Source organism: Narcine bancroftii, chromosome 5 (assembly GCF_036971445.1).
Source record: "Narcine bancroftii isolate sNarBan1 chromosome 5, sNarBan1.hap1, whole genome shotgun sequence".
NCBI classification, from domain to species: domain Eukaryota; kingdom Metazoa; phylum Chordata; class Chondrichthyes; order Torpediniformes; family Narcinidae; genus Narcine; species Narcine bancroftii.
In genome coordinates, this window is record NC_091473.1 from 55,933,548 (window position 1) to 55,958,319 (window position 24,772).

Below are 24,772 nucleotides of genomic sequence, written 5' to 3' on the forward strand. Positions count from 1 at the left end.
AGTGAAAATGGTTATTTATGGTTACAATAGGATCTATATCAACAGGGAAAGTAGACCAAGGAATGGAAGATGGAAGATGAAATTTAACTTAGAAGTGCATAGTACAGTTATTGCATTTTGGAAACTTAACTTAGGCAATACAATAAATGTCAGGGTATTGGAGAGTGCTGAAGAAGAGATACTGAGCAGTACAAGTACATTTCTCCAAATGTGGCAACACAGGTGGACAGGTTGGTAAGGAAAGTGTTTGACGTACACTACCTCATCAGTCATGGCAATAAAATAGAGGTTGGGATGAAATGCTGTAACTGAACAAGAAATCAGTGAGATGTATTGTGTGAATTTCTCATTGTCCAGCTACTGGAATAATATCATTAAGATATGGAAAAGGTGCAGAGAAGATACATGAGGATGTTACTGGGACCAGAAGGCTTGAGTTACAAGAAGAGGCTGGATAGGAGGATGCCTAGAGATGACAGAGGTATATGAAAATCATAGGGAGATAGAAAAAAATTAATGGACTGTCTTTTTTCCCCCCAAGGGTTAGTGATTCTAAAATTAGAGAGAGGAAAGATATAAAGAGGACTGAGGGGGAAGCTTTTTCACTTGGTGGGTGGAGGGTATGTAGAAATGAGCTGCCATAGGAACTTTTAAAAAAATGTTTAACCATATAACCATTACAGCATGGAAACAGGCCAATTTGGCCCTTCTAGTCCGCACCGATCCAAGTGCCCTCCTCTAATCCCACTTACCAGCACTCTGCCCATATCCCTCCATCCCCCTCCCATCCATATACTTATCCAACTCTTTCTTAAATGACAATTTGACCCTGCCTCTACCACCTTTTCTGGAAGCCCATTCCATACGATAACCACTCTCTGAGTAAAGAAGTTCCCCCTCATGTTACTCCTAAACCTTTGCCCGTCAACTCTCAACCCATGACGTCTTGTATCCATCTCTTCTATTCTCAGTGGGAAAAGCCTTTCCACATCAACTCTTATCTATCCCTCTCATTATCTTTAGACTGGTACTTGGATAGTAAATGTTAAGAGAGAGATGGGCCAAATGCAGGTGAATGGAAGATAGAATTTAACTTAGAAGTGCATAGTACAGCAGTACAGCTAAATCTTTTTTGTGCTTCATCCAGTTTTAGGCCACATTTATGAGACTCCTTAATCCACTTGCATTCACTTGGTTTAGTGTGGTTATTGGTCAGGGAGATCAAGTGACCCAAGGCCATCCACACCTTGCAGGTAAATGGCCGATGTCCAGTGTAAAGGAGGTAGAATGGGTTTGGGGGAGCGAGTTGGAATTATCCATGAATTTTTGTTGATTTCCAATTGGATATCATATAGTTTTGTAGGATAAAGCTTTGTAACCACATAACATTACAACACAGAAATATGCCTTTCATCCCTTCTAGTTTGTGCCAAACTATTTTACTGCCAAGTCCCACTGAACTGCACCCATAGCCCTCCCATTCATGTAGCTGTCCAAATTATTCTTAAATGTTGAAATTGAGCCCTCATACACCACTTCAGCTGACAGTTCATTCCACATTCCCACCAATCTCTGTGTGATGAAGTTTCCCCTAATATTCCCCTTAAACTTTTTCCTTTTCACTATTATCCCAGGCCCTCTGGTTTGTATCTTACCTACTCTCTGGAAAAAAAATCTACTTACCTTTATTCTGTGTATACCTCTCAATTTAAAATCTATCTATTAAATCTCCCCTCATTTATTCTTCGCTTCAAGGAAAAACGTCTGTTAACTTCCTAGTAAATCGTCACTGCAATCTTTCAATCTTATCGATATCTTTCCTGTAGTTAGGTGACCAAATCTGCACACAATACTCCTAATTAGGCCTCATCAATATCTTGTACAACTTTACCACAACATTCCTACTCCTATTCTCAGGAGTTGAATTTATGAAGGCCAATATGCCAAAAGCTCTCTTTACAACTCAATCTATATATGACACCACTTTCAGGGAATTAGGTATCTGTATTCCAGATCCCCCTGTTCTACCGCATTCCTTGGTTTATCCTTCCAAAAGGCAACACCTCACATTTGTCTGCATTAAATTCCATCTGCCATTTTTCAGCCCTTTTATCCACCTGGTCCAGATCCCTCTGCAATCTTTGAAAACCTTCTTTGCTGTCCACACCTCTAATCTTAGTCATCTGCCAACTTGCTGATCCAATTTATCACATTATCATCCAGATCATTAATGCACATAACAAAAACAATGGTCCCAGCACCAATCCCTGAGGAACACTAGTCACAGGCCTCCAGTCTGAGAAGCAGTCATCCACCACAACTCTCTGGCTTTTCCTGCATAGCCAATGTAGAATACAGTTTACCACCTCGTGTATTTCGACCATCTAAACCTCCCATGTGAGACCTTGTCAAAGGCTTTACTAAAGTTCATGTGAACAACATTCACACCCTTTCCTTTGTCAACATTCCTGGTAACTTCCTGATTGGTTAAACATGACCCACCATGAACAAAGCCACATTGACTTTCCCTAATCAGTCTTTGGCTATACAAATACTTGTATATCCCATCTCTTAAGACAACCTTCCAATAATTTAACTACCACTGACATCAGGCTTAGCTGCCTACAATTCCCTGGGTTACTTTTGGAGCCACTTTTAAATGCTAAAACGCAAACCCTCCAATCCTCTGACACCACACCTGTGGCTAAGGACATTTGAAATATTCTGTCAGAGCCCCTGCAATTTCTACACTAGCCTCTCTCAAGGTCTGAGGGAACATCTTGTCATGCCCTGGGGATTTATCCACCCAAATTTGCTTTAAGACAGCAAGCACTTGCTCGACCTCACTTCTTGTTTTCCCAATTTCCCTCGACTCTGTGCCAGTTCCCCAAGTAAATACTGATGCAAAACACTCATTTAAGATCTCCCCCCCATCTCTTGACTCCAGCCAGCACTCTGATATTAAAAGGGGCCAATTTTGTCCCTGTCCTTTTGCTCTTAATAACCCTGTAGAAAACCTTTAGATTTTTCTTCACAGTCCTACAAAGCAACCCCATCTTCTTTTAGCTTTCCTGATTTATTTCTGGAGCTTTTTGTTGTTTTTGTTTGTACTTCTCAAGTACGTCATTTGCTCCATGTTGGCTATACACCTCTCTCTTTTTTTGAACCAGGGCTCTAATGCTTTCAAAAACGAAGGCTCCCTATGCCTATTAGCCTTGCCTTTGATCCTGATAGGAACATACAATCTCTGTACTCTCAAAATTTCACGTTTGAAGGACTTCCACTCTCCTCAAACATCCTTGCCAGAAAACAACTAATCCCAATCCATGCATTCTAAATCCTTGCTGGCCTTTCTTCAATCGAGAACCTCAACCTGAGCCCCAGACCTAACCTTCTCCATAATTAGCTTGAAATTAATGGCATTATGGCCACTAGACCCAAAATGTTCCCCTACACATACTTCTATTACTTGTCCTGTCTTGTTCCCTAATAGAAGATCCAGTATTTCACTCACGTTGGTACCTCCATTTTGATTTAGAGAACTTTCCTAAACATATTTGACAAGCCCCAAGCCATCCAGCCCTTTTACAATATGAGAGCCCAAGTCAATATGTGGAAAGCTAAAATCTACTATCACAACCTTGTGTTTCCTGAAGCTGTCTGCAATTTCCTTACAATATTAGGTGATCTATAATCCATCCTCATGAGTGTGGTCAACACTTTCTATTCCTCAGCTGCAACCATATAGCTTCAGATGACAAGTCTCCTGGTCTGTCCTGTCTGAGCACTGCCATGATATTTTCCAATGAGCAACGCCACTCATCACACTTTCACCACCACCCCAACCGCTCCCACCCTCTATAACAACCAAAAAAATTCATCCTGCCCCTCCTGCAACCAAGTTTCATGAATCGCTACAACATCAGAATTACACATGTCAATCCACACTCCTACAATACTTCTTGCACTGTGGTTCCTATCCCCTGCAAATCTGGTTTAACCCCACCCCCCCCCCCCACCACCACCACCACCACCTCTGGAGCAGCACTATCAAATCTTCCCACAAGGATATAATATCCCCCTTCAGTTCAGTTGCAAGACATCCCATCAGAACAGGTGTCACCTGCCTTGGAAGAGGACCAATGATCCAGAAACCTGCTATAGCAATCCTGAGATCACTAATGTGGAGATCATAAACTTCAACTTTGTGCCTTACTCCCTGAACTCTCTCTGCAGGACCTCATCACTCTTCCTAAATATGTTATTGGTCCCTACAATGGACCATGCTCACCTTCCTTCCCTCCTAAAAATTACTTGAACTCAATCTGAGATATCCCATTCACTGGCATCAGGGAGGCAACTTACTACCCAGGATTCTCAATCTCTTCCATAGATCCTCTTGTCTGTCCCCCTAACTATGGAATCCCCTATTATGACAGCTCACCTCTTCTTCTCCCTTCCCTTCCCTGCTCTTCTCTTCTCTTCTTAGCCACAAGACCAGACTCTGTACTGGAGGCCTGATCACCATGGGTTACCCCTGTTAGGTCATCCCCCTCAAAAGTATTCAAAGTGGTATATTTGTTATTCAAAGGAATGCCCTGCAGTGCTTGCCTGTTCCTTTTCTCTTTCCTGACTGTCACACAACTACTCAGCATCTAATTGCCAGAATACATCTGGGATTGTCTGATCTCAGAAGCAAAAAAGACACAGGAGCAGCTAGTACTTGAAGGGAAGACAGCCCAGGAAAGCCAGGTACTGTAAGTTTCTGTGAGGGGCACTGGACAAAATGGCAACTGTCTGCCTTATGGTAGACAAAAGTTAAAGAATTTCATGTATGTTACAATCTAAATGTAGTATGACATGACAATAATGGAACTTTTACTTTCCTCCTGCCACCCTGGTGTGATAAAGAGCCCCTATAACTCCTGAATGATCCAAAATTCATTCAACTCCAGCTACAATTCCTTATCTCAGTTTGTAAGGAGCTGCAGCTGGATCCATTTCTCACAGATGAAGTCATCAGAGATACTGCTGGCTTCCCTGACAACCCACATTCTGCAAGAAGAGTATTCCTCTGCCTTGGTTGCCATATCCATTGCCTATGACTAGAGGGAAAAAAAATTAAGATAAATATAAACCTGCCCTTACCTGTGTCTACCTGTTGTATCCATTTTGTTCCTTGAAAAGGATAGCCCGCCCTTACTTCAACTACTGCACCACCTCACTCTCTTCTCACCAAAGCCTGTCCACTCCAACAATAACCACTCTGCTACATAGTCCCTCATATTTATAATGATGCTTGGGTCACTTGAGCACAATTGCCCAATCGACTTCTTCCTGCTGAGTATATAGAGCAGGTGATTGAAGGAAAAGTGTTAGGGGGGTGCAGGAGAATGATACATTGGCTGCCCATGGAGTTAAGTTCATTCAGACCTCATTACCCAAGGAGGATCTTAATTTTCTTTAACCATCCATCCATGCATTTCAAAGCCAATTACTTTGTGCAGGTAAAACTGTTCATGCATTTTTTTAAAACCCCGTGAACCCAAAATGGTATCCTGAGTTTTTCAAAATAAAGTGGAACATTGTAACTATTACCATAAGATTGTTTAAAAAATTGTTTTAATAAATCCTGAATTTTTTTTTCTTTCTCATGAAATTCCACTGATTGATTTCTCTTATTTATCAACTTTGCTGATCAAGGCTCAAAAATCCCAGAACACACCAATAATATTTTAATAAAGATACACTGTTCTGATTTTGGGGCCATGTACTGGAATAATTAATTGTAAATTAAAGGTGGATGGCTTTTGCCAGAAGGTGCTCCTGCTCATGTACAAGTATATTAATCAGAAGCTGCAATCTCTTAGTTTTCTCCTGCATAGTCTGCTGGATAGGATTTGCTGAGTTTTTCATTTTCCCTCAATGGCTTTAACCATGTAATCTCCACTGCAAATATACACCCTTAGATTGGACTGGTATAATAGCAAATTACTTCCATTTGCCATACTCTTCAAATGTGTCAAAAGAAAACAATTATTTGCACTTGTTATTGGTGTGAATTCCTCTCCTACTTACCATGATATGGTATCTATTTAATGAAAATAAATATTCAGTGAATAACTGGGAAGAATGTTTTAAAACTCCTTGGCGCTATTACTTCTACGATCTTCAAGAAAATTGATGTCATTTCAATAATTATGGAATGACTCAGAACACACTTTTTTTTGTTATCTTCAACTGAGAAGATACCTACGGGAAAAATTAGGTTCACTTGTAGCGAGTTGGAAGTTCTTATCAGGAGAGATTATACTAAGAAATTTATTTCTGCAATGTACCTTTTATTACAAGCAGGCACTATTAAACAGGGTGTCCATAAATCTACACAGAAGTGGGAAGCAGACCTAAATATTACAATTGATGAGAAAAGATGGTCAGATCTCTGTCGAGACTTTATGGCAAACATTATAAATAAGGCATAGATTAGTTCAATATAATTATTAACATCAATTATATTAAATGCTGCAAAAATTAAACAAAATGAAATTGGATTTATCAGATAAATATTTTAGGTGTGGTTAAGAGATAGGAACCTTTTTATTTGGTCATTTGCACCCTGTACATGTTTATTGTTTATTTTCTTACCTAGCCTCCATTGCCATTTTCCTTTCCTGAAAATGAACCTACCCATGTTCCACATGACCCCCCCCACACTTCAAATTCTTCATCTGAGGGGTTAGACTGTGTATGAAAGATCTTTATTGTACGGCTGAAAGAAACATATACAAAGAGCTTCTGTCTTGCAACAGTATCAAAAGAGTGAAGAAGATTATCAGAAGCAGTATGGTCCATTGATGACCACAGTCACACATACGTGTGGCTCCATATAAACAAGGTTTGACCACATCTCCCATGACGTGCGCAGATACAAATGGGTTTGCCTGCACCAGTCTTTTCAAAGTAGGAAATCAGTACATTATTATTCAGTAAAGGGTTCAAAGAAAATAGATAGAGAGAATATAATTTGGGGGTGGTAAATGGGAAGAATTATGATAGGATTGGACTGTGAGAAGGTGGAGTAAATGGATGAGCTGATTGGGAATGAATAAAGAACCTCAGGCCAGAGAAAGTGTATTTCACTGCATCTCCATTTTCATAATTTGTAATAGGGAAGGCTGATAATCAAGCACTCATTTATCAAGAGTGTCAAGGAATCAATTGTCAAAGATGAGGTTTCCGAATACCTGGAGGTTCATGAAACGATAGGACCAAGTCAGCATGGTTTCCTGAAAGGAAAATCATGCCTGACAAACCTATTGCAATTATTTGATGAAATCACAAGTAGGGTAGACAGGGGAAATGCAGTGGATGTTGGGTATTTGGACTTTCAAAAGGCCTTCGACAAGGGGCCACACACAAGGCTTTTATACAAGATGCGAGACAATGAAATTACAGGAAGGATGCTAATATGGTGAAAGCATTCGCTGGTCATCAGGAAACAGAATAGGAATAAAGGGATCCTATTCTGCTTGGCTACCTGTTACTAGTGGAGTTCCACAGGGGTCGAGGTTGGGGCCACTTCTTTTTATATTGCATGTACATGATTTGGATTATGTGTCTAAATTCGCAGATGATACCAAAATAGATGGTTGCGGAGGTAGTGCCGAGGATACCGAAAGGCTGCAGAGAGACTTGGTTAAATTAGGAAAATGGGCAAAGAGGTGGCAGATGAAATACTGTATTGGGACGGGTTGTGGTTGTCATGTACTAGTACTGACCCCATTTCATCAGAGGACACACCAGCTGCCAATCAAGGTTTGGTTCCACCCCACCCATTAGTGCACACCTTGCCATTGTTCCATGTAAATTACTTGGACTGGACTCTCCAGCCTGCCTGTACTTGGCCTTGGGCCATTGGCTGTTGTAATTGGATCAATCCTGGCACCAAGCCATTGGCTCCTTTTAACGACCTGGACAGGAACCTCCAGCACTATAAAGGTGCCGTGTATTCTTTGTTCTTTTTTTTTTACCAGCTTGGGGCCACCCTGCTTCATTCCAGGCCTAGAAATGTGGCAGGGTCCTGGGGAAACTGTTAGTAAGATGTGCACTGTTAAAAAGGTTGCGAATGTTTAATTGGTGTCCCTTGTAGCATGGAGCTGTGCCTGCACTGAGTCAAGGGGTGGTGGAGCATTGTAGTGATTTTTCCTTGATCATTGTATGTACCAGTTCAGTATGTGTGTGTGTGTGTCCTTGCCTTTGAGACCTACCAAGCCTATTTCCTCACTCACAACAAATACAATGTTGGAAAGTATGTGCATAAACTTTGGTAGAAAAAAATAGAGAGGCAGACTATTATTTAAAAGGGAAAAAAAATCAAAATTCCATGGGCTGATAAAGGACAGTCAGCAAGACTTTGTGCATGGTAGATCATGCTTAACAAATCTTGTAGAGTTTTTTGAAGAAGTTACCAAGAAGGTAGATGAAGAAAAGGCTGTGGATGTTGTCTACATGGACTTTAGTAAAGCCTTTGACAAGGTCCCACGTGGGAGGTTAGTTCAGAAGGTTCAGACCCTAGATATCCATGGAGAAGTTGTAGACTGGATTTGAAATTGGAATTGTGGGTAAAAACAAAGAGTGGTAATGGATGGTTGCTTCTCAGACTAGAGGCCTGTGACTACTGGTATGCCTTGGGGATCTCTGATGAGGCCATTGTTGTTTGTTGTCCATATCAATAATCTGGTTGACAATGTGGTTAATTGGATCAGCAAGTTTGCTGATGACACAAAGATGAGAGATGCAGTGGACAGCGAGGAACATTTCCAAAGCTTGCAGAGGAATCTGGACCAACTGGGAGAATGGGACAGTAAATGGCAGATGAAGTTTAATGCAGACAAGTGTGAGGTGTTCCATTTTGGAAGAGCAAACCAAGGTAGGGAATACACAGTAAATGGTAGGGCACTGAGGAGTACAGAGGAGCAAAGAGATCTGGGAACACAAATACGTAATTATCTGAAGGTGCCATCATGGTGGACAGGGTTGTAAAGAGAGCTTTTGGCATCTTAGCCTTCATAAATCAAAGTATTGAATGTAGGAGTTAAGATGTTATGTTGAAGTTGTTTATGACATTGGTGAGGCCAAATTTGGAATATTATGTGTAGTTCTGGTCACCTAAACTCAAAAAAGATAGCAGTAAGATTTACTAAGATGATGCCAGGTCTTCAGGAGTTGAATTATAGGGAAAGATTAAACAAGTTAGGACTTTATTCCTTGGAGCGAAGAAGTATGAGGCGAGATTTGATGGAGGTTTATGAGATTGAAGTATAGACAGAGTGGATGCGAGTAGACTTTTTACACTTTGATTGAGGGAGATAAATACAAGAGGACATGGCTTTAGGGTGAAAGGGGAAAGGTTTGGGGGAACATTAGGGGTAACTCATTCACTCAGTGGTGGGAGTGTGGAACAAGCTGGCATCTGATGTGAATGCAGGCTCAATCTTAAGTTTTCTGAATAAATCAGATAGATACGTGGATTTAATTTAGACATACAGCACAGTAACAGGCCATTTTGACCCACAAGTCTGTGCCACCCAATTTACACTCCATTAACCTTCACCACTAAGTTGTTTGAATAGTGTGAGGAAACTGGAGCCCCTGGAGAAAACCCATGCAGACATGGAGAGAGTGTATAAACTCCTTTCAGACAGCACAGGATTCAGATCCAGTCCTGATCACTGGCACTGTAAAGGCATTGCACTAACAAATGGGATAGGTCTGGAAGATTATGGAATGGGAGCAGGTCATTTGGATTAGTGAAATAATAGTCAGCACAAACTAGAGGGGGTGAATGGCCTGTTTTCTGTACTGTAACATTCTATGGTTTTATAGTTCAAAGGGACTTGGGAATCCTCATGCAAGATACTCTAAATGTTGACCTCCAGGTTGAGTGGGTGGTAAAGAATATGAATGCAATTTTTGCATTCATTTCTCGAGGGATAGGATACAAGAGCAGGGATGTAATGTTGAGACTCTATAAAGGACTGATGAGACATCACTAGGAGTACTGTGTACAATCTTGGGTGTTGTATTTGAGAAAAGATATCCTGGCATTAGAGGTTCAAATATTTACTTGAAAGTACTTGTATACGAGAAACAATTGTCGGCCCTTTGACTGTACTTGTTGGACTACAGAGGATGAGGAGGGACCAAATAGACACATTTTAAAATGCTGAAAGCCCTGGACAAAGTAGATGTGGCAAGGATGCTTCCCATGGTAGAGAATTCTAGGACAAGAGGGCATAATTTCAGGATAAGGCCATCAATTTAAAACAAAGATGTGGAAAAAAATTTCTTTAGTCAGAGGGTCGTGAGTCCATGGATCTCTTTGCCACAGGCAGCTGTGGAAGTGAGATTGTTGGGTGTATTTAAGGCAGAGATTGACAGGTATTTGATTAGTCAGGGCATCAAGAGTTATGAGGAGAAAGACAGGGAGTGGGACTGAGTGAATGAATGGATCAGCTCTTGAATCCTTCCTCTCATATAACCTGTGATCTAGTGTGATTTTGTGAAGGTGATAATCTTTGAATTTAGAAATAAATGTTACCCTTAATATTTTTGCGTTCTAGAGCTAAGGGGTTGGGGGTTATATTCAATTAACAATTTTAAATATTCCATAATCATCTCTGAAATAAATTAATGATATCTAGCTAGATATATTATCAGGCCTGACCTCAGCAGTTCAAGCCTATTCATCACACTGGGTGGCAGAAGTACAGATGTTGCTCTCTGACCTTCTCCTGATGAAATAAAATCTTTACATCAGGGAATCTAAATGCAAAGTGCACAGATTTTCATGAGAAATTTCAGCAATTTCCAAAGCACAGATCATGGAAAATAAATTTGAAAAGTCATTACTTTGCCAAAGCTCTTTTCCACTACAGGAGTTCTTACAAAATTTACAGTAATTCTGCATTTACTAAAGGAGTTCATTCCTGGGGAAAAAAAATTCTCAAGTTGCATAAATCAATAAGGCTGGGCAAAATGCTTTGTGGGGATTTTGGTACAGAGTTTTCCTGTTGGTGGAGAATGGTGTGCTATACACTATAATCAAACAAGAGATTTATAAGTCACGGATGTCTATCAAAAGGCTCAATAGCATTGCAACAAAAGTTCACTAATCCTAATTCTGTCCTTAAATCGAGGATTTAGTGTGGTCAATCTGTTAGAAATACAGCAGCAATATCCCACAGGTGGAAAGGAAACAATGATAACTTGATTTATTTCTAGTAATCTTGGTTGAGAGATTGATATTTGTGAGGACATGAGGAAGCAATATCCTGCCCCCTGGCTGAATGGATGCCATAAAAATCTTTACTCAACTGAGAAAGGCTTTCAAATAAAGTCCAAAAAAGCAGCAGTTCTGCAGTACTGCACTGAAAAAGTCTAGACTGGCTGGATTATGGTTGGTACTCATTCCAGCTAAAATGCAACCATTCAGGGTAGTGCAATTTAGAGTTCAAAATTCAGATTTATTATCAGATTATGTAAATGACATCACCCTGAGATTCTTTTTTTCCTGTGGGCCACAGTGTTTCTGCTTGTCAAGATTCAATTGTCCTTTATTGTCATGCAATAAAACAGTGTAATATTACATGAAATTGCCTTTTGTCTGCAGTAAGCCCAGATAGATTCACCATCAGCAGAAATTGCTGGGCACCTCTTAGTCAGAGAAGGAGAAGCGAGAAAGACCCCCAGAGCCACAAAGTGTCCATGAATTCACCTCCAGCACTCCTGCAGCCACACACTCTTGTCCAACCAATCGGCAGTCCGAGCTTCAAATCCAAACCTCCAACACGTTTAGGAACCCTTCAGTGCCCACAGCACCCTCTCGCATCCTGATTCCATGACCTGGTACCTCTTCAGCCAATCTCCAATAGTCTGTAGCCTGATGTGAATCCTTTGACCACAGTTCCCAGCAGCCTGCAGCTGTGGGGTTCCTCACCTCGAGTCACCAACACTCAGGCCTCTTGGTTCCTCAGCCACACTGCCCCTCACTGGTCCGTCACCATCTTCATGGTCCCATGGGTTGTCTCCTCTCCTTCTCAAATGGGGGGTGGCAAACAAGGGTTGGGGGTGGGTTTCCCTTTTATCTTGATCCCTGTGCCAGTCTTCTGCTTCCCCAGAATCTGCAACCCCTCATGGCTGCTGCCAATCATAGGTGCCACAGTCTCGGGCCCAGCATTTTAAATAAAACTAATGTCAGTTCCTTTAGCAGACTGTTTAAGCCTGTACAGAGTCAACAGCAGTCGAACTGTGCAGGTGGACTCCGCCAGGGAACACGATGTCTTGGGTCCCCGCTCTCCGTGCATTTGAACCAGCTGATGAGCTCCTATGGCAGTAGCTCCAGCAGTACTGCTATTTTGCAAAGATGATCAGGAGTCCAAATAAATTGTACTCAAGAAATGGAACCAAACTCTGCAAATATAGAACAAAAAATTAATATTCATAAGAAATAATGTGCAAAGAAAGAGTCCTTAAATGAGACTCTGATAGAGTTTGTTGTTTAGGAGTCTGGTGGTGAAGGGATTTGAGTCTTGTGGCACCTATACCTCTTTCCTGATGCTGGCAGTGAAAACAGAGGATGCCCTGAGTGTTGTGGATCCTTGATGATTGCTGCTGGTCTCTGACAACCGTGTTCCATGTAGATTTTCTCAATGGTGGGGTGTGATAGTACAGATCTATCACCAATGTATATAGTGTATATAGTTACAGTATCTAGACTGTGCTTACAGCGATTGGCTGAAAGCTAAGCCACGCCTACTGTCTGGGCCTTAAAGGGTTGTGTCCCTAGCCAGGTCGGATCATTCCGGACTGGTCGGCCACCTGTGAAGAGCTCCTGTCTTTTGCTAATAAAAGCCTTGGTTTGGATCAACAAGTCTTTGATTCTTTCGATGAGCTCTACATGGGGAGAGTTTGTGTTGCCTGTGATGAATTGGGCTGTGTCTTTTGCAGGGGTTTCTACTCTGAGGTATTGGTGCCCCCCACCCCCCATACCAGGACATGATGCAGCTGGTCAGTGCACTTTCCACAGAGGTTTGCCAAGAGCTTTGATGTCATTACTGAATCTTGGCAAATTCATAAGTAAGCAGAGGTACTAATGGGTTTTCTTCAGCGTGATTATTGATATGTTGGGTTCAGGAGAGGTCCTCCAAGATGGTTACTCCCAGGAACCTAAATTTGCTTACTCCCAGAAACCTAAATTTGCTTACTCCTCATCTCCCCCAATGAACCCTGGATCATACACCTCTGGTTTTCTCTTCCTGAAGTCCGCAATCAGCTCTTGGGTCTTGGGGATATTGAGTGAGAAGTTGTTGCTAGTACACCATTCAGCCAGGTTAGCACAGCAGTTAGCGCAACACTATTACAGCACCAGCGACCCAGGTTTGAATCTAGATGTGTCTGTAAGAAGTTTGTATGTTCTTCCCGTGACCTGCGTAGATTTTCTCCGGTTACTCTGCTTTCCTCCCGTCCTCAAAATTGCATGCGGTTGGTTGGATAATTGGGCGGCATGGGTTTCATAGATAAGGGCATTCTACCATGCTATGTCGTTAAGACTATAATTGAATCTATTCAAATTCTTCTCTCATTGGGCATGTGGTCCAAGCTAAATTGCTGAATGAGCTGAAATGCTGCACTGGTCAATCCAATTTAATTGAAAGATGTCGAAGCAAATACAGACTAAAACATGGAAGGCAGGATGCAGGCAAATGAGATTAGTGCAAATGAGCAAAAATGAGCATGGAATTGTTGGGCTGAAGAGTCCGTTTCTATTTTTTTTTTCCAGACATACAGCATGGTACATACAGATTTCTAAGGAAGTGCAGACATACAGCTCATGCAGTCCATGAGCCCAAGTGCCATCCCACTCCACGACTTCCAATCTGTGTGATAGTTGTCCCATCTTAACTGACCATTACTCACTTCTCCCTGTTTTCCTTTCTGTGGGAGTCAGGCAGATGTTTGGTGAGCAGCTGGTCTCAAGGCCTAGATCAGGCTCTTGCTAGCCTCAGTATCTGCACACCACTGAGATGGTCCATCACTGTGAGGGCTCTTGCCAGGCGGCCTCTCTTCTCCACCACCTCTCCACTCCCAGGATGTCCTGATGGCCAGCTTTCAAAACTAATGGAATAGATTTTTAATGGAGTTTCTGTTTTAAAAATAAATAAATAAATCTGAAACCGATTTGCAGAGAAGCAGAAGTGTAGGTTAAGCAGTGTCGCGGAAAGGAACAGAATTAACATTTCACTTTGTCGGAACAAATATTTAAGTGAACCTGTCAACTGTCTAAAAATGGAATTTAATAATTTTGATTAAATTTTTAAAAATCTCAAAATGTGAAAATAATTAAAATCTCCCTGCAAAAGAAACCGGTGATTAAAGCCATTAAAGTAAATGAAAAGGCCAAACACATTCTTCCAGAGAGTTAGCAAATGAGACCATAAGAATTATGATTAAGAGGCCATTTCGCCCTTTGAATTTCTTCTGCCATTCCTCAAGATCAAATGTGATCATCTACCTCAGGGCCATTTCTGTGTATTTCCCCCATATTCCGACTGTTCTCTGTTTTGAATTAACTCAGTGACTGAGGGCAGCACAGGTAGTGTTATGGTTAGCACAACACTATTACAGCACCAGTGACCCAGGTTCAAATCTGCTGGTGACCATAAGGAGTTTGTATATTCTCCCCAAGTCTGCATGGATTTTCCCAAGGTGCTCAGGTTTTCTCTCCTCTTCCAAAGATTTGTGGTTAACAAGTTGTTTGGTTGCATGGGTGTATTTGGGTGGTGCAGGCTTGTGGGCCTGTTACTGTGCTATAATCTCTAAAAATTAAATTAAACAACAACATAATAGTCAAGGCTAGAGAATTCACCACACCTAGATGAAGAAATTGCTGCTGCTGCTGGTATCCTTTATGTTCCAGCTTTTCACATCCATCGTACATACAGAGGATGCGGTGTTGCTTCTTGGGAGGGTAGAAAGACAATGACATGGTATATATGGGCTCACTCTTAAGTTTTAAGAATAAATTGGATAGATACATGGATGGGAGAGGTCTGGAGGGTTATGGAATGGCTGCGGGTAGTGAGACTAATGGAATGATGTTTCGGCACAGACTAGAAGGGCTGAATGGCCTGTTTTCTGTGCTGTAGTTTTCTACGGTTCTAATTAACTAGTGTGTTGGTGAGTGCCTTAGACCTGATAAGCAAGAGTCTATGATGATGTGTATAAGCCCATGGAGTGATGGTAAATGTAAGAGTAAGTTGAATGATATAAATGCTCAGTCTGAGTGCTGTTGGTTGGAGATTGTTGGTCGGTGAGAGCTGGAAGTGTACTTTAGCCACTAAATATGTGGTGAGCCCACTGAAATCTGCAGATGAAGGATCTTTCTTTCTATTTCTTCAGTCCCACAGGAGGAAATTGTAGTATTATCTCTCTCTCTCTTTCTCCATCAAATGGCCAGCTCCTCATAAAGTATGTACATGCATTACATATATTAAAATAAATATTATTAATGAGTCATGGGGATTTAATTTCGCAGTTCAACAGTCATTCAGCAGTCTCAATGTCCATGGGAAGGAGCTGTTCCTCAGACTGATGGTTCTAGTGTTAATACTTCTGTATCTCTTTCTCAACAGGAGTAGGTGGAAGATACTGTGTGCAGGTCATAGGGGTCCATACAGATTTTGTGGGCCCTCCTTAAACAACTATGCTGGTAAATCACATTGAGAGGGAGACCCCGGTGATTCTGCTACTTTTATGGTCCTGTGGATAGACCTCTGATCTGATGCTCTACAGCAGGGGTTCCTAACTTTTTTGTTCCTCTGTACCCCTTGGGCATTTTTATAGGTTCAAGTGTACCCCTAAAAATTAAGGATAAAAAAACATGACATTGTGCAATCTGACTGCAGATTACAACACCATGTATTGTACAGTAGTGGTTATTCTCTCAGACCCAATGTACCCCCTGAAAAGTGCAATTGTACCACTGGGGTACATGTACCCCAGGTTGGGAACCCCTACTCTACAGCAACCTCTGATCTGATGCTCTACACCAACCCGGTACCACACTGAGATGCAGTTAGCCAGGATGCTCTCAATAGAGCTCCTATAGAAAGTCGACAGAATGGTGACTGGTAGCCTTGCCTGCCTCAGATTTCTAAGGAAGTGCAGTTACTGCTTCACCTTTCTGACAAGTGAGGTTATGTTGTGTCCAGGATAGGTCATTTCTTAACATCTTTAGGATCTTGGTGTTCTCCACTCTCTCCACCACTGAGCTATTAAAGTGTAATGGAGGGTGAACATCCCTGGTCCTCCTGAAGTCTACAATCATCTCGTTTGTCTTGTCCATGTAGAAACTCAGGTTGTTCTTTGGCTTGGCTTCACGGACGAATATTTATGGAGGGGTATGTCCACGTCTGCTGCAGGCTCGTTGGTGACTGACAAGTCCGATGTGGGACAGGCAGGCACGGTTGCAGCGGTTGCAAGGGAAAATTGGTTGGTTGGGGTTGGGTGTTGGGTTTTACCTCCTTTGTCTTTTGTCAGTGAGGTGGGCTCTGCAGTCTTCTTCAAAGGAGGTTGCTGCCTGCTGAACTGTGAGGCACCAAGATGCACGGTTGGAGGCGTTATCAGCCCACTGGCGGTGGTCAATGTGGCAGGCACCAAGAGATTTCTTTAAGCAGTCCTTGTACCTCTTCTTTGGTGCACCTCTGTTTCGGTGGTCAGTGGAGAGCTCGCCATAGAACACATAGACCAAGAAAGTGCAGAGAACAAAACAAAGGACTCTACATCACCTTTGTTGACATCACCTTTGTTGACATCACCAAAGCCTTTGACATCGTGAGCAGGAAAGGGCTTTGGCAAATACTAGAGCACCTCAGATGCCCCCCTAAGTTCCTCAACATGGTTATCCAACTGCACAAAAACCAACAAGGTCGGGTCAGATACAGCATTGAGCTCTCCGAACCCTTCTCCATTGACAACAGCGTGAAGCAAGGCTGCATCTTCGCACCAACCCTCTTTACTATCTTCTTCAGCATGATGCTGAAACAAGCCAATAAAGACCTCAACAATGAAGATGGTGTTTACATCCGGTACCGCACGGATGGCAGTCTCTTCAATCTGAGGCGCCTGCAAGATCACACCAAGACACAAGAGCAACTTGTCCGTGAGCTACTCTTTGCAGACGATGCCACTTTAGTTGCCCATTCAGAGCCAGCTCTCTAGTGCATGATGTCCTGTTTTGCGGAAACTCAGGTTGTTACACTCACACCAATTCATGAGATTTCCACATCTTTGTATTGCCAACTACTGTCATATCATCTGCAAAAAAAGACTCTGTGATGCTGGATCTTTCTGTTAGGAAGTCTAGAATCCAGTTAGAGAGAGGGGTGTTGAGTCCTAACATGGCCAGCTTCTCCACCAGTCTCTGGGGCAGTGGTTCTCAACCTTTTTCTTCCCATTCACATCCCACTTTAAGTAATCCCTATGCCATTGATGCTCTGTGATTAGTAAGGAATTGCTTAAGGTGGGATGTAAGTGGGAAGGGAAAGTTGAGAATCACTGCTCTAGACCCAATTGTTACAGAAATATTTTGCTTGAGAAAAATTGTCATTGGGCCATTTCCTTTGGAGTTATGAAACCGTACACAGAACGAGTCAATTAGGGACAATTAAAGAAGAGGTTTTCAAACTTTTTTCTTTCCACCCACATATCACCTTAAACAATTCCTTATTAATCACAAAGCACCTATAGCATTGGGAATACTTAAAGTGATATGTGAGTGGAAAGAAAAAGGTTGAGAACCACTGCTCTGCGGTATGCTTGGATAAAATGCCAAGCTGATGTCAATAAACAGCAGCCTGGCATATGAGACATCATTGTCTCAGGACGGAATAAAGGGACAAGGCTACAATTGAAATTAGTCTAATCTATCTGGGAGAGACACTTTTATATATTCCATCACCAGAACTCAAAGCATTTCATAATGGTGCCACTGGATAGTAGTTGTTGAGGCCTGTTATTGTTGCCCTCTTGGGTACTGGGATGATGGTGGCTGCCTTAAATCCCATGGAGAGAAGAGACTGCTGCAATGACATATTGAACATCTCCATAAGGATCTCCGACAGTTGGTCTTCAGTGAACCTGCTGCCTTGTATGGGTTCACCCGGGATAGATTCTCCTCACTTTGATTGTGCCTTTGCAAAGAGCCTGTTCTTCAGGGGAAGATGGTGCTTTCTATAGAGACAGCCTGTTTTTCACGTCAAACTGTCTGCAGAACGCTTTTCTCTCCCATTCTCTAAAGGAAAGGTTATTGTGAGAGGGATTAGTTGATATTGCGTCAATATTAATTTTGGTAGTTGATCATTTGTTTTTTTCCTTTATATGTGGATCTTCTTCCAAATGTTGAGCAGATGGTGCAGTACTGGTGAATTCCTATGTTGCACCAGCTTTTCATCCCACTTATATAGTATGTGTTCTGGTACCTTCTACCCTATTTTATCTAGCTCTAATCTGGTCCAATCTGTTTGATAAAAATCTGATAAGTATCTTAATTGTGCTGCTCTATAATAATTCTTAAAGTTTGGTAGCTGTAAGACCCCTTGTTTGTATCATTCTGTTAATTTATCTAGTGCTATCCTTGGTTTCCCCCCTTTCCATAAGAATTTCCTTATTATTTTCTTTAGCTCCTTGAAGAATTTCTCTGTTAGGTGAATTGGTAATGAGTGGAATAGGTATTGTATCCTTGGAAGATATTAATTTTAATGCAATTTACCCTTCCTATCAGTGTTAGTGGTAAGTCTTTCCAATGTTCTAAGTCGTCTTGTAATTTCTTCATTAATGGCTGACAATTTAGTTTGTATAGATGGACTAGATTATTATCTAGGTATTATCTAGGTATCGGATTGCTTGTGTTTGCCATCTAAATGGTGATTCTTTCTTAAACTTTGTGAAATCCGCATTATTCATTGGCATCGCTTCACTTTTATTTGCGTTGATCTTGTACCCCAATATTTCTCCATATTCCTTCAATTTCTTATGTAATTCTCTAATTGATATTTCTGGTTCTGTTAAGTATACTATGATGTCATCTGCAAATAGACTGATTTTATATTCCTTTTCTTTTATTGTTATCCCTCTTATTTTATTTTCTGTTCTTATCAGTTATGCCAGTGGTTCTATAGCTAACGCGAACAGTGAGGGAGATAGTGGACATCCCTGCCTAGTTGACGTGCTTAATTTAAATTGGTTTGATATATATCCATTTACTGTCACCTTCACCAATGGTCCCTTATATAATGCTTTAATCCAATTAATATATTTCTCTGGTAGGTTGAACCTCTGTAGTACTTTGAATAAATAATTCCATTCTACCCTGTCAAAAGCTTTCTATGCGTCTAAACAACCATCACTGTTGGCGTCTTATTTCCTTGTACTGCATGGATTAAGTTAATGAACTTACAGATATTGTCCATTGTTCATCTTTTCTTAATAAATCCAGTTTGATCTAGTTTTACTATTTTTGGTACACAGTCGGCCAATCTGTTTGCTAATAGTTTTGCTATTATCTTATAATCTGTATTAAGTAGAGATATTGGTCTATACGATGCTGGTGTTAGTGGATCTTTCCCCGTCTTTGGTATTACTGTAATTATTGCTGTTTTGAATGAATCTGGCATGTTTTGTGTTTCTTCAATCTGGTTCATTACTTCCAGGAGAGGAGGAATTAATAAATTGTTTTCTGGGAAATAAATTATTATCTTTTGAACAAATGAAGGACAAATATGGCATAACTCATGGTACAATGTTTGCATACCACCAACTGTAAATCTACTTGAAGGACAAATTGGGAAGCAGGCTGAGGATACCAGAAGAAAGCAATTTTGAATATGTGATTACAGACACAATGATAATTAAAAGATTTATAGCAAACATGTACATCAAACTGCAAGAAAAGGAGAACAAGGAAACAAACTGTAAACCTAAACAAAAATGGGAACAAGATCTAAACATAAAGATAAAGAATGAAACATGGGAAAAGCTATGCTCCGGAACTATGAGAAATACAATAAACATGAGGTTACACATGATACAATATAATTGGTTACTCAGGCTATACACCAAGCCCCAAAAGTTAAATAAATGGGACCCAACAGTATCAGACAGATATTTTCACTGTAAGAAGGAAACGGGAACAACAGTACATGCAATTTGGGCATGTGAGAAAGTGGAAAAGTTTTGGGAAGATCTAAATCAGGTATTAAATAAAATCACAAAAAGCAACATACCAAAAAATCCAGAGATCTTTCTTCTAAGTAATATAAGAAGTAAAGAACTAGGCCTCAATTTGGATGAAGCACAAAAAAGATTTATTATGATAGCCTTAGCTGTAGCAAAAAAATGTATTATGTCAACCTGAAAATTAGAAGATAGCCTGAGAATACAGCAATGGTACATAGAAATGAATAAATGTATTCCATTGGAAAAAATAACATATAATTATGAAATAACATCACAGTATTCGAACAAATTTGGGAACCGTACATGGAACACAACAGAGAAGTCCTACTGTGGACCTCCACCACCTAAAATGACAGAAGGAAAAGAAGACGAAATGAACTGACCCAGTATGTAAAAGTAGATGACACAAATTTCTTGTTTATTTTCATTGTGTGATGACATTGTTTAATGGGTTTAATGTATCATGTATGTTGAACGTCGAGTGGGTGGGGAGGGGAGGTGAAGGAGGGAGGGGGGAAAAGTGGAGAAAATGACACTGTATATTCAAGAGGGAAATGTTTGTATTTTGGTCAGTATGGTTCATAGTGTGAAAAATAATTTAAAAAAAAAACTGTCTGCAGAAGATGTCCAGAAGAAAAGCATCATTATTGTTGACTTGCAAGTTGTCTTATGGTTTGGTATTGTTCTGATGCCTTGCCGATGCATCTCGTATCACTACTGTTACACAGCTGGCTATGGGTCCTTTGTGAGTCCCCATGCTTTGCCTTCTGCGTTGAATGGGAGAATTTCGCCCTCATTGATATTCATGCCAACTTTTCTCTTATCCTGAAGAGTGCATCTTGAGCTCTGAGAAGTGGACAGATCTTTATGTCCAACCCATGGTTTCTGGTTACATCCTGCTTTTGCTGCAAACTGACCATATCCATTTTGTCAGCAGTCTATATGCCAGAGTTGGCAGGATGGATAGGTGGTCCCATATGGGGTTGATGGGTTGTCTTGTACACACCAGGGACATTGATGTAGAGGGTGTTTTCTCCTCTGGTGACAAAGTTGACATACTGTTGACTATCAGTCAAAAAAGAAGTGAGACATTGTTCTTTGTAAGGTCAAATAGAAGAGTAAAGTATACAGTTAATGGTAGGATCCTTAACAGCATTGATGTACAGTGAGATCTGGAGATTCAAGTCCATATACTCTGAAAGTGGTCACACTAGTATGTCAGGTGGTAAAGAAGGAGCATGCTTGCGTACATTGTTCATGGCATTGAATAGAAGCATTGAATAGCAATGCTATTACTGCACCAGTTCGAATCCAATGCTATCTGCAAAGAGTTTTTAGGTTCTCCCCATGAGCTGCATGTGTTTTTCCTAGGTGCTCTGGCTTCCTCCCATCCTCTAAAATGTACATGGTTTGGTAGGTTAATTGGATAGCACAGGTTTCATGGGCTGGAAGGGCCTTCATCCATGTTGTGTCATAAGACGAAAGAAAGTCACATTGCAGCAATATGAAACTTTAGTTTGGCTACATTTGGAGTATCATATTCAATTCTGATTGCCCCAGTACAAAAAGGGTGAGGCTTTTCCAAGGATATACAAGAGATTTGAAAGAATACAGCCTGGATTAGTGGGTATGAGCTAAAAGGCTTTTTTTTCTTTCTTAAAAGCCAGAGGCTGACGGGAGACCAGATTGAAGTTTATAAATTTATCAAAAGCTCCAGAGTAAAAATGTCAAGTACTACAGGATATGTGTGCAAGGTGTGGTGGTATACCACCGCCAGGAGTGCCTACTGCAGGGGGCAACCTCTGTACCTGCAGGAGTGTAAGGGGACAGGACAACACCTGGCCGGCTGTCAATCAGTTGGCCTGAAGGAATCAACTCCCACCCAGTCAGGTGTCAATCACCTTCTGGGATTATAAGCCTGCACTGGCCTCCCGAAGCTCACTCAGAGTTACTGCAACTACAGCCAGCCTGGCTCTGTGGAAGCCTTTGTGGATTAAAGCCTGTTGTAAAGTCTTTACCTTGTGTGTGTCTGATTCTGACTAACAGTGCACCACACAATGCAAGAGGAGTAAAGTTTAAAGGAGATGTGTTGTGGAATTTTTTTTTAACAGATTGATTGGTGCCTTGAATAGGCTCCAGGGATTATCGTGGAAGCAGATACAATAGTAGCATTTAAAAGGTGCTTGAATAGACAGGTGATTATGCAGGGCATGGAGGCATATGGATCATGTGCAGTGAGGGTTTAATTTGGCACTGTGTTTGGCAGAGATATAGTGAGCACAAGGGCCTGTTCTTTGTTCTATTTTATACACAGAGCATTCCATATCTGAGGTGCTGATGAATGTTGTTGTAGTCAAGGCTCAATTTATTGTAACCCAATTTGAGAGGACAGATGAAGACAAGTCCCAGAAAGGATGGCATAAAGGAGAGGGAAAAAAAAAGATTAGTGTTTTGACCAATGGGCCATGCAAAATAGCCCAGGTGGAGTCACGGAGAGATTGTGAAAGCACTGGAGACTCAAGATGCATGATGAAGGTGGGTTACAGTTTACAGTACATAGCACATGGGGATTGTGAATTACAAGAGGAGCCACGATTCAAGGTTCAGGGCAAGTCACTACGAAGCAACCAATGGCTGAACAGCATGTGGGTCAGAAGGTGCAGGATGATGGAGCACTGACTGCAGGAGGAGGAGATCAATTGTGATCATGGTTGCCCAGAGGCAAGCTATGGGCAGTTAAATTTTGCACTACCAATTAGTGGTAATTCTGCCGCACCCGCAGGAAAAAGGAATCTCAGGGTTGTATGTGATGTCATGTATAAACTTTGACAATAAATCTGAAATCTAAATGAACACTGCCAGCTGAGGAATGATGACTCAGATATATAATTTGTTATTTGATGAATTTATAAATGTTTGTATGGTTAATAATGTTCTGGTTATATTGAACTAAAGTTTACATTTAATTTAGAGATACAGTACAGTAACAGGCCCTTTGCCACCATGATCCCACACCTCCCCAATATGCCATGTGACAAATTAACCTTCTAATCCCATATGTCTTTGGAACATGGGAGGAAGCCAGAGCCCCCAGAGAAAACCCATGAAGGTCACAGGGCGAACGTACAAACTCCTTACAGAAGAGGCAGATTTAAACCCAGGTCACTGACACTGTAATAGCGTTGCACCAACTGATACATTATCCCTGCCGCCTGCTAACCATGTACTGAAGAGCAGTGAAAAACTATGCTTCATGAGATATCCAGGTAGGTCAACCTTGAGTACATCAGGTAAAGCAAAATAAAAGCAGTGCAGAGAAGTTCAGTTAGAAACAGTGCAGCATCATTTTACCAATAAACTATTTTAAATAGGTTAGTTCCTCCTAATGTGAGAATGTGTCTGAATTCATTTGGATACCTTTAAGAATGAAGTATTCATCACACTGCACCAGACAGTGGGGCTTTGTTAAGAGTTGCAGTTTTAATATAAAAGTTCTTTCTACAAGTTTTACTCTAACTATTATTCAAGCAGCAAGAATTCTAACATTGGCTTGCAACTGACCGCTTGTATCAGCCAAGTTGCACACAAACTTCTCCCCATTCAATAAACGGTGATGGTTGGTCACTGAAATCCTGTAGTGGTCAAACCAGGAGAATTATGCATGTGCTGCAACAGGTTAATCATTTAGCTGCAATATCCAAGATAGCCCTCAATTGTCATTAAGAAATAGAGGAAAAAATGCACCAGTATTGTACCAACAGTCAAAAGTACAATCCACATTGTCTCCTGCTAAATTGCCACATAGTAATAGTGCACCTAGTTAATTGTACAGACCACACTGCCTCCTGCTGTTTCATATCATGTATTAATATTACACTAACTAGGACTGCAGGCCTCATCTTGCAATTGTCAAAGTCCAACATTCAACCTGAGATTATGAGCATAGAAAACAGTGCCTCGCCCTTAATGGTAAAAAGCAGCTGCAGCAAAAAGTGTAAAGCACAACACTCCCTGCTGTTGACATCAAACACATTTAATGTTGATTCTGCAAGGCATCATATTTCATCATTATCAAAGTTGCACCTGCAGTAAAGAGTGTAGCTCAACACAATACCTGACTGTGCACTTCCCATATATCAACATTGCACCCTCAGAAAACAGCAGATCGTGGCATACCGACTGTTGAACTAGACAAGTCAACAACTCACTTTCAGTAAATAGCAATGAACACACTGCCCCTGCTGTTGTATTCCCACACAGCATTCACAACTCCAGTCAATAGCGCAGACCACACTGCCACCTGCTGCTGCTTTTCCAAATGCCACTACTGCACTGCTCCTTAAGACCCCACAGCTCATTTTGGCCTGTTCTAATACAGTAGGCCTGAATTGTACAGACCACACTGACCTCTGATGAATAGACAAAGTTGAGGAATACTTGCCCCTGATGCTTCAATGGACTAAATTTCGGAAGTAAT

At 41.2% G+C, this 24,772-nt stretch overlaps 1 long non-coding RNA gene across 1 annotated transcript in view; it reads right to left on the reverse strand.

Moving 5' to 3' along the window:
* The window catches only part of LOC138762679 (uncharacterized), an 87,373-nt gene extending 62,876 nt beyond the window's left edge, over window positions 1-24,497 (reverse strand). The window contains exon 1 of the long non-coding RNA XR_011357049.1: window positions 24,410-24,497. This is a non-coding gene — a long non-coding RNA (uncharacterized lncRNA). The remainder of the gene's footprint in view (window positions 1-24,409) is intronic.
* Window positions 24,498-24,772: the final 275 nt, after the last annotated feature.